Genomic DNA, 13754 nt, shown 5'->3' with positions numbered 1-13754 from the left:
TAGAAATGTGGTTGGTGACTAGATTATTTCTGAGTGCTACTGTGGAAAGTGGGGAGATCCTTCCATCCTAAGTGAGTCTCATAACTGTTAAGCCTAGGAACTGATGGATTAGATCATTAGGTAAAATGCCTCTCTAAGTAAGATTTGCCAAGTTTCTAATGTTACTAATCTTTAGCATACTGTAAAATTGCTGTGGATTTACACGGAACAATTATTTTGAGTACAAGGAAGAAAACCTCATTACTCAGAGTTATTACTAATAATCACCATCATTAACGTTACTGGCAAGAGGGCAGTTATATGGCAAGTTATACTAGGTTAGTACCAGAGACAGAAAACAGGAAAACCCTTCCCCGAGGGCCCATAGTCAGTGTACAATTTGCATAGACAATCTGCAGTAATGAGCTGTCTTAAGAAGATTTGGAGCTCTGTTGCCAGTCTCTTCAAAGAGGTGAATTTCCCATGAATTTAATAGTTGTCTTGAAGTTTTAGCTAGCTGTAAATGCAATTGTTGCCTTTATTATTATTTTTTTTAAGTTAAGTGAAATTTCGTTCTCAAATTGATAGTGGGAAAACTTTGAAGCTACTTAAGGGAAATGAACTGCGAGGAGAGAAAATATAGTACGAGTTAGCTTTGCTCACAAACCAATGAACCAGATCAGTTTCCAGAAAACTGCATTTTAGGTAAATTTTGTTGGTTATAGGCATGTTAGTCCGAAATCCTTTATGAGAAAGCCCGATAACCAAGAAAGGTTATATTTGAGTGTGATGACAATGTACAATAAAACTTGTCTTTTCTTCTGCTGTCTCTCCATAGATGAGACATTCAACTCAAACTATAATAAAAACATGTATTTGGCTGTGCACCAACTATAAATGTCATTCATTAAGATTTGATAATACAGTTTATCATTGTGATGAATTTTCTAATCTTCTTGCCTAAACTGAATTTGAAACCTTGAAGGGTTTTCCACATTTTCTAGGACCTATGACTGATATGTCAGGAGACTTCAGTTTTGACATCCTAGCACGTACATGATCAGATGAAAGAAAAGAATTTTACTAAACACAAAGATGTTAAGCTGAGATTACATCCACCAAAGGCTAGTGTATACTCTGTGCATGATAACCATCTTTGTAAGAATCTCAAGAAAAGAAATTTCTACGTCAGAAAGATGGGTTTGATAAAATATAAATATAAGGTAAAACCAATTTGTGGGTTAATTTCAAAGAATTGTACTGTGAACTGAAAATTATCTAAAATCTCTTACTTATTTGGTAATACATTTAGAAATACTGATGGCATAGAGTTTTTAAATAAAATCATATGTAAGGAAGGCTTTTAAAAATGTGTATACAAATATATATATATTATTTTGCTGAGGGAATGGGATGTTTATGCTCTTTTCTATTTAAATTGACATACCTAGATATTTGGTCAGATAACTATGCCAATAAAACATGTCTGCTATGTCAGAGCTCTTTTTCTAGAAAGACTTTAATGATTCTAGTATCACAAATTTGAAATGAGAAATATTCACTATGTTTTCTATATCTGATAAAGTATACATAGATTTTCATTGGCTTATTTTTGTGTGTGTGCCTAAGATTTTCACTGGTATAATATATCTCCCAGCGTTTAGAATATTAGTTTTACTATCAGGTTGCTTGCTGACCTTAAACTCTTTATATTATTTTGAAATACTGGCCAGGCGTGGTGGCTTACGCATGTAATCCCAGCACTTTGGGAGGCCAAGGTGGGAGGATCACAAGGTCAGAAGTTCAAGACCAGCCTGGCCAACATGATGAAACCCTGTCTCTACTAAAAATACAAAAATTAGCCAGGCATCATGGCGTGCACCTGTCATTCTTGGGAGGCTGAGGCAGGAGAATCAGTTGAATCCAAGAGGTGGAGGTTGCAGTAAGCTGAGATCAGTCCACTGCACTCCAGCCTGGGAGACAGAGCAAGACTCCATCTTAAAAAAAAAAAAAGAAAAGAGAAATACTAATATAGATTTCTGACTCAAAAGAGACATGAAAGCAAATAGTACTTTGGAAACTACATTGTTTGAGACCTAATGATTGAATTCCAGATTTGATGTTTCACCAGCCAAAAAATTGGTTTAATAATAGATCCTATCTCATAAGTTTGGTTAAAGGGTGAGTTGAGATCATGCATGTAAGATACATGACAAATATAATTATTTCCAGCAATCATTAGTCTCAATGAGAAAATGATTCTCTTTACTAAGACAGTCTAAGAAGTGGGAGGCTTCTCAACTGAGTGTCAGGACTTACCAGGTGGTAGGTATGCCACAGTGTTAATTATTAATCTCCTTAGCTCCTCTGCATATGGACTGGATGACTCTTGCCCATGCTGCCTTGTAATATATTCCAAATATTATCATTTTTAAAACCATATTTTCCAAAGACAGGGGTATCTTGATGTTGCCCAGTCCAGGCCTCGAACTCCTGGCTCAGATGATTCTTCTACCTCAGCCTCCCGAGCAGCTGAGACTGAAGATGCCCACCACCATGCCTGGCCAAATTTGTGTCTTCACATGGAAGCTATTGGAAATTACTGACTACGGAACCTCATATGACAAAATTCTACGTTGAAAAGTTGATGTAGAAAATGGGCAGGGAATTTTCCACTACTTGAGAATTATAAATCTATAGAGCTAAAAGTTTATTATGAACATTTAGGTGTTTGGATTTTTCTTGCTGTTATTAGTCATCTTCTAGTTTTCTGTCCTAATATTCACCTTTTAGTGAACCTGTTCAAATAAGGGCTTCAATGAATACCTTTATTGGCGTAAATCCCTGTTCTCTGCTTCACTTTTGTTATATTTTGTTTTGTATGATAATTCCAAAATCTTAAAAAGAAATACCAGTCTAAGACTTTCAATGTTTGGGATTGTAAAATAAAAGCATGATTCAATCAAATGTCTGATTAGATCTAGGTACTTTTTTCATCAGGAATCTTAGAAATACTGTGAAATAGTTTCCTTTTGGCATTTCAAAAATTTTTCTAAAGTATTTAGATATGGAAGGCAAGACGCTAGGGAAAGAGCCAAATGCCTGGATCCTAAGTTGTTCTCAGCACTTTACATCACCTAGACCTGGATGTGTTGGGGAGGAGAGAATGAAATATTGACACAATTAATTTAAAATAACTAAATGTGTAACTTCTGCTAATCGTTTTTACTAGAGTCTAGTGTACACACATTATCAAAGGTTCAGGAAATTTTATGAGAAAAAAGTATGAAAATTGTATCTTTTTAAACTACTAGTTAAGAGGTGCTGTTAATTTTTTTGGCAGATTGTTTCAGTTCAATGGGTAGAACACAGATGTTCCTTTGAGGCAGAATTAGAGAACACCTGAAATAGAAAATTTATTAGATGATATGGATCATAAAACCAATTTGCCACTATTATCATTTTTTTAATGAAAATGACAGAGAATTTGAAAAATGAATCATTTACATAATTTCTTCAATTAACATTGTTTCAGTTGGTAGGTTTCTCTGTAGTCTCAGTATAATTTCTTTCTTTAACCCCCATGTACTGTTGTGGGTTGACTTTTGAGTGTTTCTTTTTTAGTCAAAGAAATATAGAAAAATAGGTAATTGAATATTTCTATGGGGGTGGCCTCCAGGGCACAGCTCTTTGTCCTTTGGAGGCTCTAGAACAATACATTTCTGAAGGACAGATGAAATTCTATTTTCTTGAGGGTATTACACTCATGTTAGGTCTCTATCAGTTATGAAATATATTGTTGCTAAAGACACAAACTACATAAAAACGTAAAATTATACTTTGTCATCACAATAGTGTGGCAAATTTCAATTAGGCAGGAAAATAATCCTAGAAAGCTGAAATGCTAGAAATTAAAGAGATTTGCATGGTTTGTTTCTTGTCATGAGAATACAACCTCATATATACACACTACAGAATAGCAATCACCTATTTCCCTTCAGCTCACCCTGCTTTTATAGTTTGAGAATTTTAGGAGCAGTCATTTCCCTTCCATGTGGCCTGTGCTAATACTTAAATGACTACCTCCCTTTAATTTTCTTTATATTATGTGTAATATAATTGATTTAAGGCAATTAAAGCATTTTAAAAAGTGGGAAGGTATCAGTGTTAGGCTCTTTCATACAATACACATGAATTGAGATGAAGACTTTCTCATCACCATTTGCCTTCCTTTCATTTCTCAAACGGCTATAACTATTACCCTTTCCTCATGGTTCTTGTGTTCTAACCATTCGTTTTTCACTTCAGTGATTCTAAAAATCTTCTCAGATATTCCCGCCTCTAGAAACTCCTTCCCTGTGAAAAGTGGTTGAATGCATTACCTGGAAATAACTACTCCCATAATTGTTGTTTACTTTTATATGTTATTATTTGACTAAAAAAAATATTATCTCATTTACAGACTCAAAAAACTATAGAACTCTGTCTTCTTGCCTTTGTATTTTCTTATGTCTTAATGTTTCTCAAAACACCTTGGATCCATTTCTATTTCTTAATATTTCTCCTGCCCATGTTTCTAATGGTTCAAATATTTATTGGAATTTATTAAAGCTTGCAGAGAAAACAAGAGATAGGAGTAAAACTCAGGATCTTTCCCTCATCGGTTCCCCTGATTAAGACTGAGTTTAAGATGATCACAGCTACACTCAGAGTAAATAGTAGTTACTCCAGATTCTTGTAATATAGTTGAAAAAGATCCATGCTTTATCATTAGAAGATTACTTAAGATTGTTTATCTCATAGCCAGGGTTGTTAAAATAATGTCACTCAGTGATTAAATTGTGCAATAGCACAAGGATTAAGGGCCTAATAGAGTTTTAAAGTAATCATAGATGCTTCATTATTTTTTACTTACTTAATACATGCTAGTTTATAATGTATCGAAACTGCTCATATTATTGGACTGTGCATTATGGAATGCCTTTTCAAACAATTCTTATTTGTCCAATTAATATACTAAGCTAACAATGTCTACCACATCCTATCTATTTTATCTTGGGAAAGCTATTTCACCTCCTGAAAGCTGAGTTTTCACATCTACAGAAGTGAAGAGAATAATTCAGACCTTAGAGTTACTGTGTGACTTTAAAGAAAGTGTCATTTGCAAACTTTGATGTGGATGAAATGTGGTCATGAGCAACAGAGTGGTTTACGTTTGTCCTTGAGCTGATAAAAATGAAAGAAGAGCATGTGGGGTGAAAAATGGAAAAACCATGTGAATGGTTACCTGTGTTTGGTGTCTTCAGTCTTTCTTTGGCAGATCCTTTTTGGAAAGAACACACTCAATTTAGATTTCAATTATTTCCCCCACTCCATGATCTCTCTAGGACATGGTCTTGGGTTAGTGGAGGATGTATATTAGAGACCAAATCGAACTGAACATAATTTCTTTAGAGATTTGCCTGATGTCATTTTGAAAATGTGGCAGAGAGAAGGACTGAGCACACATTCAAGGCAAGAGGATAGAGACAGGTGTGGTGAATGAGACATGAGACAAAGAGGTATATCCAGTGAGTATGATCATTAATAGTCCTTTTCAGGCTGAGTGTGGTGGCTCACACCTGTAACTCCAGCACTTTGGGAGGCTGAGGCATGAGGATGACTTGAGCCCAGGAGTTTAGGACCAGCCTGGGCAACATAGTGAGAACACATTTCTATGAAAAAAAAAATCAAATAAATAGCTTGGCATGGTGGCACATGCCTGTAGTCCTAGCTACTTGGGAGGCTGAGGTGGGAAGATCACTTGTGCCCAGGAGGTTGAGGCTGCAGTTAGCTGTGATCATGCCACTGTACTCCAGCCTGCATGACAGTGCAAGACCTTGTCTTCAAAATAAATAAATAAATAAATCATAAATACATAGTCCTTTTCAGTTTTCTTTTCTACACTGTGAAGCAGGACCCACTCATGAGTCAGGAAACCAATTTAATGGGTTACAAACAGTCTTTTCTTTCCAATAAAGAAAACTAGAATAGAAAAATCATGTTTTTTTTTTTTAAGTTATATGCATGTGTTTTACTTACTATAGGCTGTAGTTAAATAAAAAGAAAAATCACAGTCATTTGCCTCGATGTAACAGATAGGACCAGGAAAGTCACTAGGTGGGTGGGCTTGATAAACCGAAAGCTATAGTGTGAGATGAGCAGCTTGGATAGCTCCAAAATAAACTAAGTAGTGGTTTTGGCCAACTGAAACTAAGGCAATTTGATCTGAAGTTAGCTTCTGTCTGCAGGAATAGTACACTCTCAAGTTAGAACCATGTTAACCTTAAAGTGATAGAAGTGACTTTTTTTTTAGAGCTTTGCCTTCATCTTGGAAGTCTCCTTAGATTTATTTTCTGTGGGTAGTAATCCAAATATATCCAAGAAAATAGATCCCTAGTTAAGGAAATAGGTATGTTGGTGTTATTCCTTGAGTTTCTTGAGTATACCTTCAAATGGTATTGCTCTGCTCTGAAATACTCTCAGAAATCAAATTCTGTGCCTGGATAAGCCCCTGCCCACAGCATAGTCCTGGTCCACTTCTAGCCAGGCACATTTTAGTAAGTCAGTGAGACATTGTGTGATAATCACTCAAAGCATATGGAAAAGGTGTTCTGTCTCAGCTCTGTTATTAGTATTGAAGCCTTGGAATAACTACTTAAACTGCCTGAAATCACAACTTTTTTATCCATGCAATGGAATATGGATTGATAAATCCATATGTATCTTTTTAAATTGTGGATCATTGGTGGAAGTGAGATGATGCATGTAAAAGCAGTTAGTAAAAGCTGATGATACTCAGAAACAAAATATTACCATCTAGTCCACATATATCTTAACATTTTATATTTTCTATTTAATTATGAAATTATTTTCCACAAGATAAATTAGGTTTAGGATTATTAGGTAAGATGGGGAAATATTCTGAAACAACTTTCTGTTAATCCCTTTTTATTTTCCATGTCATCTCCTTCCTAGAAAATCCATTCTATTTCCCAAAAGAAAACAAGCTGTGAGGTGATTTCATGCCTATGTTTAGAAAATTATTTCTACAAGACTCTGGGATATATGATAAATGAAAACTGTATCTAGATACTGTTAGCTCTTTCTAGTCATATCTCCGTTTCTAAAATTCTATTCTATCTACTCTTAAGTTCATCTTTTGGAATGTTGACTTGAGTTTTTCATTCTTCTCCTCTGCTCACATGTGGCCTTAGCTCCCCCTCCCACTTTCCAAAGAACATTATGCCTGAGATCCCTTTTGATACCCTTTATGCCAGCCCCATCACTCTCTACTGCCTTTGGAAAGTCTTCTAAACTACTTCACCTCCCATCATGGTTTCAGTGCATATTAGGATTCTCTGGAGAAACAGAACCAATAGGAGATATCTCTGTCTTCATCTGTCTCTATCACTATTATTTCTATCTCTATGTTAAATGAGGTTTTTATGGGGAACTGCCTTATGTGATTATGGAGGCTGAGGTGTCCCAGGATCTTCTGTCTGCAAGCCAGAGACCTAGGAAAACTAGTGTAATTCCAGCCTCAGTCTAAAGGCCCAAGAACTCAGAAGCACTGATGGGATAAGTGCCAGTTCAAGTCCAAAGGCAGAAGACAGATGTTTCAGCTCAAGTAGTCAAGCAGAGTTAATTGAACCATCCTCAGCCCTTTTGTTCTATCTGGGTCCTGAACAGGTTCGATAGCGCCCACCCACATTGGTGAGGGCCATCTGCTTTATTCAGTCCACCAATTCAAATGCTAATTTCTTCCAGAAACACCCTCAGAGACATGCCCAAAAATAATATCTAATCAGATATCTGGGCATCCTATGGCCCAGTCAAGTTGACACATAAAATATTACCATCTAGTCCCCATATATCTTAACATTTTATATTTTCTATTTAATTATGAAATTATTTTCCACAAGATAAATTAGGTTTAGGATTATTAGGTAAGATGGGGAAATATTCTGAAACAACTTTCTGGTAATCCCTTTTTATTTTCCATGTCATCTCCTTCCTAGAAAATCCATTCTATTTCCCAAAAGAAAACAAGCTGTGAGGTGAATAACCAACCTACCTGTTATTCTGTTTCCCACATTCTTTCTCTCACCCACCATAAATTAGCATTTATAAGTATAGAATATCCATTGCTAATCTCTCCTGTTTACTGTTGTAGACAATCTAAGCACAGACCCACACATTCGCCTTTTAAAACGAGAGACTTTTAAAGTAAAAGCATAATTTTTAGGGAGACATAGTAGATGTATATATCTATGGGGTATATGAGATATTTTGATAAGTCCTATGTGACTTACAGATAAAAACACAGGCTTACTTCCTTTAACATCCACAGTCTCTGCGTTAATCACTAAAGCTGAAGCCCTAGGCCAGGTCTGATTGCCATATTCCTTCCCATATATTTCTTCTTTTGATTAGGAGGGAACCTTCATGAATTGTTTGTTCTTCACTATGACACACCTGATATTCTGTATAGTATCATGTTTCCTCTTTTTCCTTTTTCAGTCTTTCTGCTTTAAATCTTTCTTAATCAAACCAGGAAGTGTTTGTGTAATTTAATTTTGCACAAGCCCACAGCCTCCTGGAGATGACCAACTGTGGTTTGTTCTTGAACACTGAGGTGCTCAGATGAGTCCTGTGCATTCCTATCTTGGCAAAGCCTCTTTATCAAATCTGTTTAGGTCCTGGACTCTATACTCAGGAGACAGGTTTTATAGGAATGCTTCCACACTGTTGCTGGGAGTGTGAATTAGTTCAGCCACTGTGGAAGAGAGTGTGGTGATTCCTCAAGGATCTAGAACCAAAAATACCATTTGATCCAATAATCCCATTACTGAGTATATATCTAAAGGATTATAAATTATTCTACTATAAAGACAATTGCACATGTATATTTATTGCAGTACTATTTACAATAGCAAAGACTTGGAACCAATCCAAATGCCCATCAATAATAGACTGGATAAAGAAAATGTGGCACATGTGCACATAAAAGAGAACAAGTTGATGTCCTTCACAGGGATATGTATCAAGCTGGAAGCCATCATTCTCAGAAAATCAAACATTGCATGTTCTTACTCATAAGTGTGAGTTTAACAATGAGAACACACGGACAAAGGGAGGGAAACATCACACACCAGGGCCTGTCAGGGGATGGAGGGAGAATATTAGCACAAACACCTAACGCATGCAGGGCTTGGAACCTAGATGATGGGTTGATAGGTGCAGCTAACCACCGTGGCACATGTATACCTATGTAACCTGCATGTTTTGCATGTGTGTCCCAGAACTTAAAGTAAAATAAAATAAAAAATACAGATCTCAGTGTGCTGGGATATTAATGAAACACATTCAGGAACAGAAGGAGGATTGAAAAAAAAAAAGATAGGGTTTAGAGATCACTGTTCGTAGATCCATATCTATTCCATAAATAGTTTCTGATTCTCTTTTCATGGGAAACTCTTTTGAGGGAGTTAGTCTTTTACAGTTTTTTAAAACTATAAGAAAAAAGATGCCAAACAATGTTTCAAAAATTGCAGGTCTCCCATTTTAATGGGGCAATGTGCCCAGATTGTCTACAAGAGTAACCTAAAGAGAATAGCAAATAGGCATTCTCCTATGTTTGTGAATGCTAAGCTATGGTGGGTGAGAGAGAGAATGTGGGAAACAGAATAACAGTGGGAGTCAGGAGATCTGCTATTGCAATTATGACCGTGAAATTGTGAAAATATAAGAGGAAATAGTAAGAATATTGATATGAAGGTGAGAGGCAAACCTCGAGGGGCCTTTTTTAAATGAGTAGACATTGTCTCAGGCCACAGAAGTTTCTTATTACAGAAACTCATTTCCAGTCTGAAATAGAAAAACAAAAATCTTAAAAATTTTATTTATTTTAATGTTTTAATTTTTAGGGGTAGATGGTAAGGGTATATATTTACAGGGTACATGAAATATTTTGATCTAGGCATACAATGTATAATAATCATATCAGGGTAAATGAGGTATCCATTACCTCAAGTGTTTATCCTTTCTTGGTGTTACAAACATTCCAGTTATACCCTTTTAGGTATTTTACAGAGTACAATAAATTATTGTTGTGATATCAAATACTAGATCTTACACATTCTATCTTCTTGTAGCAAAATATAAACTTGATGATAGTAATTCAACCACCTCCTATTTAAATATGTATCCCTATGAGTAGTTAGTGAAATGAGGATTCTTCACTGTCATCTTCTCTTAATTTCTGTTTCTTCCTGGTTATCTGTGGAAGGGAAGAGAGGAGAGCACGATTCTGGGGAACAGTTCTGCTCTATGTTCAGGTCTTGGGGTTTCACTTCTGCTCTTGCCACTAGTATCTGATGTCTCTATACTGCGTGTGTCCTCCATCTTGTATGAAGTGGGCTGGGTGTGCTGAGTGGACTCCTTGGCTGTGTTCTTGTAGCCTCTTTCAGTTGAATGGGGCTCTTGGTCATGTCCATGTCCTCCAGGGATATGCATCTGAAACTTTCAAGTGCTTAGTCACAGGGTACATAGGGCTCTAGGCATTTGGAGCCTGCTTTTCTGACTACTCATCTAACTCAGCCATTGCTATTTCAATACTTGAAGCAGTCTCTAAAGCCTTTTAGCCAGAGGCTACGAAGTCTATCTTATCTTGGGTTTTTGTTAATTTAACTTTCCCTAGAACTTAGTTCAAAGTAAAGGTTGGGAAATGGAAAGAGGAAGGAGTCCTATACTAGCTTGTAACTTGGTTTTGATTCCCCTATGCTCCTGCCACAGGTCAGATCATGTCATATCCTCCCCGTGGGGGAGGAAATGCTCTTATTTCTTTGTGCATCACTCTTCACGGTTTGGCTTATAGTAAAAATCTATAATCTGAATCTTCCAGTACTTAACAATTAAAATGAAAAGCAAGCTCTTGGAATGCAAAAATGTATTTTACCCCCTTCAAGCCATTGGCTGCCTAATCTTTCACTCACTCACTGTGTTAACTTGGACTGGTTACTTAGAGTCACACCCTTCTAGAAACAGGGACAGCAAGAATGCCTAACCCGCTGAATTATTTTGATAATCAAACAAAGGTAACATACAAAGATCTAAGTAGAGTTCCTGACTATAGTAGGCTTTCAAATAAGATTAGTCATTGACTCCAATGCATTTAATATTTCTGAGGTGTATCCACAGTAGGACTAGTTTGGAACTATTTTAAAATTAAAATTGTGCTTGAGAAGAATGTAATAAATTATTCGTATGTGAAGTTATAAATTTTAAATTTTTGAAAAGTGAGTGTGGCATGATGTGATTTGTAATTTTGCATAGTCACGAATTGGAATGCACCAGTGATGTTGACTATGCAAGACAGAGTCACTTAGATAGTTAATGAACCTCCCTTGAGGGATGCTCAATAGCATCCTAATATAATCTTCTGTTTTTCAATGTATAATCGCATTTATTATTTTTGGGACTCACTGGGCTCTCAGAGTATATACTTCATGCTACACGTCTAGTGTAGTTACTGCTGCTCTGAAATAGGTGACAATTTTCTCCTCTTTGACTCAGTTTAGCAAGACCATAATAGAAATGATGGGAAACACTTGCCTTATTACAGAGTTAATTGGTAATATAAAATGCATTAAGATCCTTGGATATAATGTTTAAAAATAATTAAAAAGAAATTATCATTATATTAATATATTTCTATAACAGTGTTTCTTGATTATCTTTAACTTAATTATTGCACTTGATGGTGTCTTAAATATACTTTCATGATATAAGGCATGATTATATTCCTTCAAAGTTTGTTTCCATTATCTTCTTATCCACTGCATTTTTTCTAATTAAACTTTTTATTGCACTTTCATTACCCAGACATAAAAATAATTTCAGATTATTATACCAAACATTCAATTATAATATAAGAATTCTCAAATTATGATATATTTAAAACACCTTTGCAGCTGTCTTTCCAACCTATAATTACTTAATCCCATCTATAACTACAGGGTAGATTTTAATGCATAAATCATAAATGATAACTGCTTTATTCTTCCAAATTTAATTTTCCTACATATTCCACTCAATTAAATCAAAATGAAGAGATGCTACTTATACTCTCAATTTTAGTTACCAAATTGGAACTTTCCATATTACAAATCAGTGTGCCATCAATGCAGCTGGTGACTAAAAAAGAGATTGGTCAACATTTTAAAAGCACAAATGTTGCATAATTTAATTACTATAGTAATAAAATTTGAATATGTGAAGTAACTTGTTTTGTGAGAGCTTCCATTCTTTGAAACTAATTATTTGGGACTGCGGAAAATTTCCCAGACTGCTTTGTTTAGGAGGTCTGTTCTTGTAACCATCTTACTTGAGCCACATTTTTTTTTTAATTGAAAAATGTATTATAATACAGAAAAGCAGATCATATATGTGTAGAACTTAAAAAAAGATTGTAAAACGAACCTCCATGTGAACCTTCCAAATTAAGGATTAGAATATTACCAGTACTTTAGAAATCTCTTTGCTTTTCCATAATTGTGTGCTTCTTCCAATCTCGAGAAAACCATTTGCTTGCATGGTGTGCTGCCCATCTCTTTGTTTTTCTTCAAAAATGTATCATCTGTGTATATAGACCTGAATGATATGTGTTTCATTTTTAAAAAATGAGTAGCCAGCATACCCTAGCTATATAAAAGAAAGACAATATTTACATTGTTAGATGAAGGCTCCCAGAAAAACAGTTTCTAATAATTTGGTTTATTAGAATAATTTATATGTGAATCTTGCATTGAGACATGAGCAGGGTTGTGGCTTTTAGTGCTGGACCAAGGACTAGTATTCTATTAATATATGGTATCTACATTTGCCTTCTCAGCTTATTCTTTATAGGCATAGGTGATAGCAAAACACTTCTGGAATGGTATGATGGGAAATGTGTGCCCTCAGCTAATCCAGGTAGGAAGGCGTAGAGGCAAGAACAATATATTCATCAGTACAAGATTAAGACAGATTTAGAAGAGGTAAGAACCGGACCAGGCTAAGCTAGACATTTCACTATCAGGTTCTGATGGCCATATCATAACAATGAAACTCTTAGTAATGGCAGCCCTCAATATGTCTGTTTCTTGAGTCACACTGCTGCAACCTGTCCAATTTTGGATCTTCCTTTATCTTCCTCCAAGTCTTAACGCTTTGCCAAACTCTTGTGTTCTCCCTATTATATCCATATTTCACAACTATTTTAAATTTAATTTTTGTTTTGAACAAGTATATTCTATTGCTAGTGGAAGGATTGTTAGAAAGGCTGTCAGTACTAGAGAGTACTGTATTCGACTTTGATACTCAAATGACAGTTTGTCTGGGAGTAAACATCTAAATTGGAAATAGTTTTCCTTTGCAATTCTGAAGGCATTGTTCCACTGATTATTGTTTCTAGTATTTCTGTTAAAATATCTGAAGTCATGTTGATTTCTGATTTTTTCTTTTTGAGAGCTTTCAGAATATTCTTTGTCTACTATGTTCTGAAATTTTATTCCTTGGTGTTGGTCTAATTTCATTTATTTTCCTGAGCACTCAGCTATTTCAGTCTGTCAATTTATTTTTAAAAATTTTCTTTAATTATTTCAGTGACTTTTAATTTCTCTTTATTCTCTTTATTTACGTAGGAACCTTATAATTTTGGATATTGAACTATACTACTTATATATATATATATA

This window comes from Sapajus apella, unplaced genomic scaffold (assembly GCF_009761245.1).
Source record: "Sapajus apella isolate SASKATOON/1434 unplaced genomic scaffold, GSC_monkey_1.0 scaffold100, whole genome shotgun sequence".
Lineage (NCBI taxonomy): Eukaryota > Metazoa > Chordata > Mammalia > Primates > Cebidae > Sapajus > Sapajus apella.
This window is presented reverse-complemented; position numbering follows the sequence as displayed.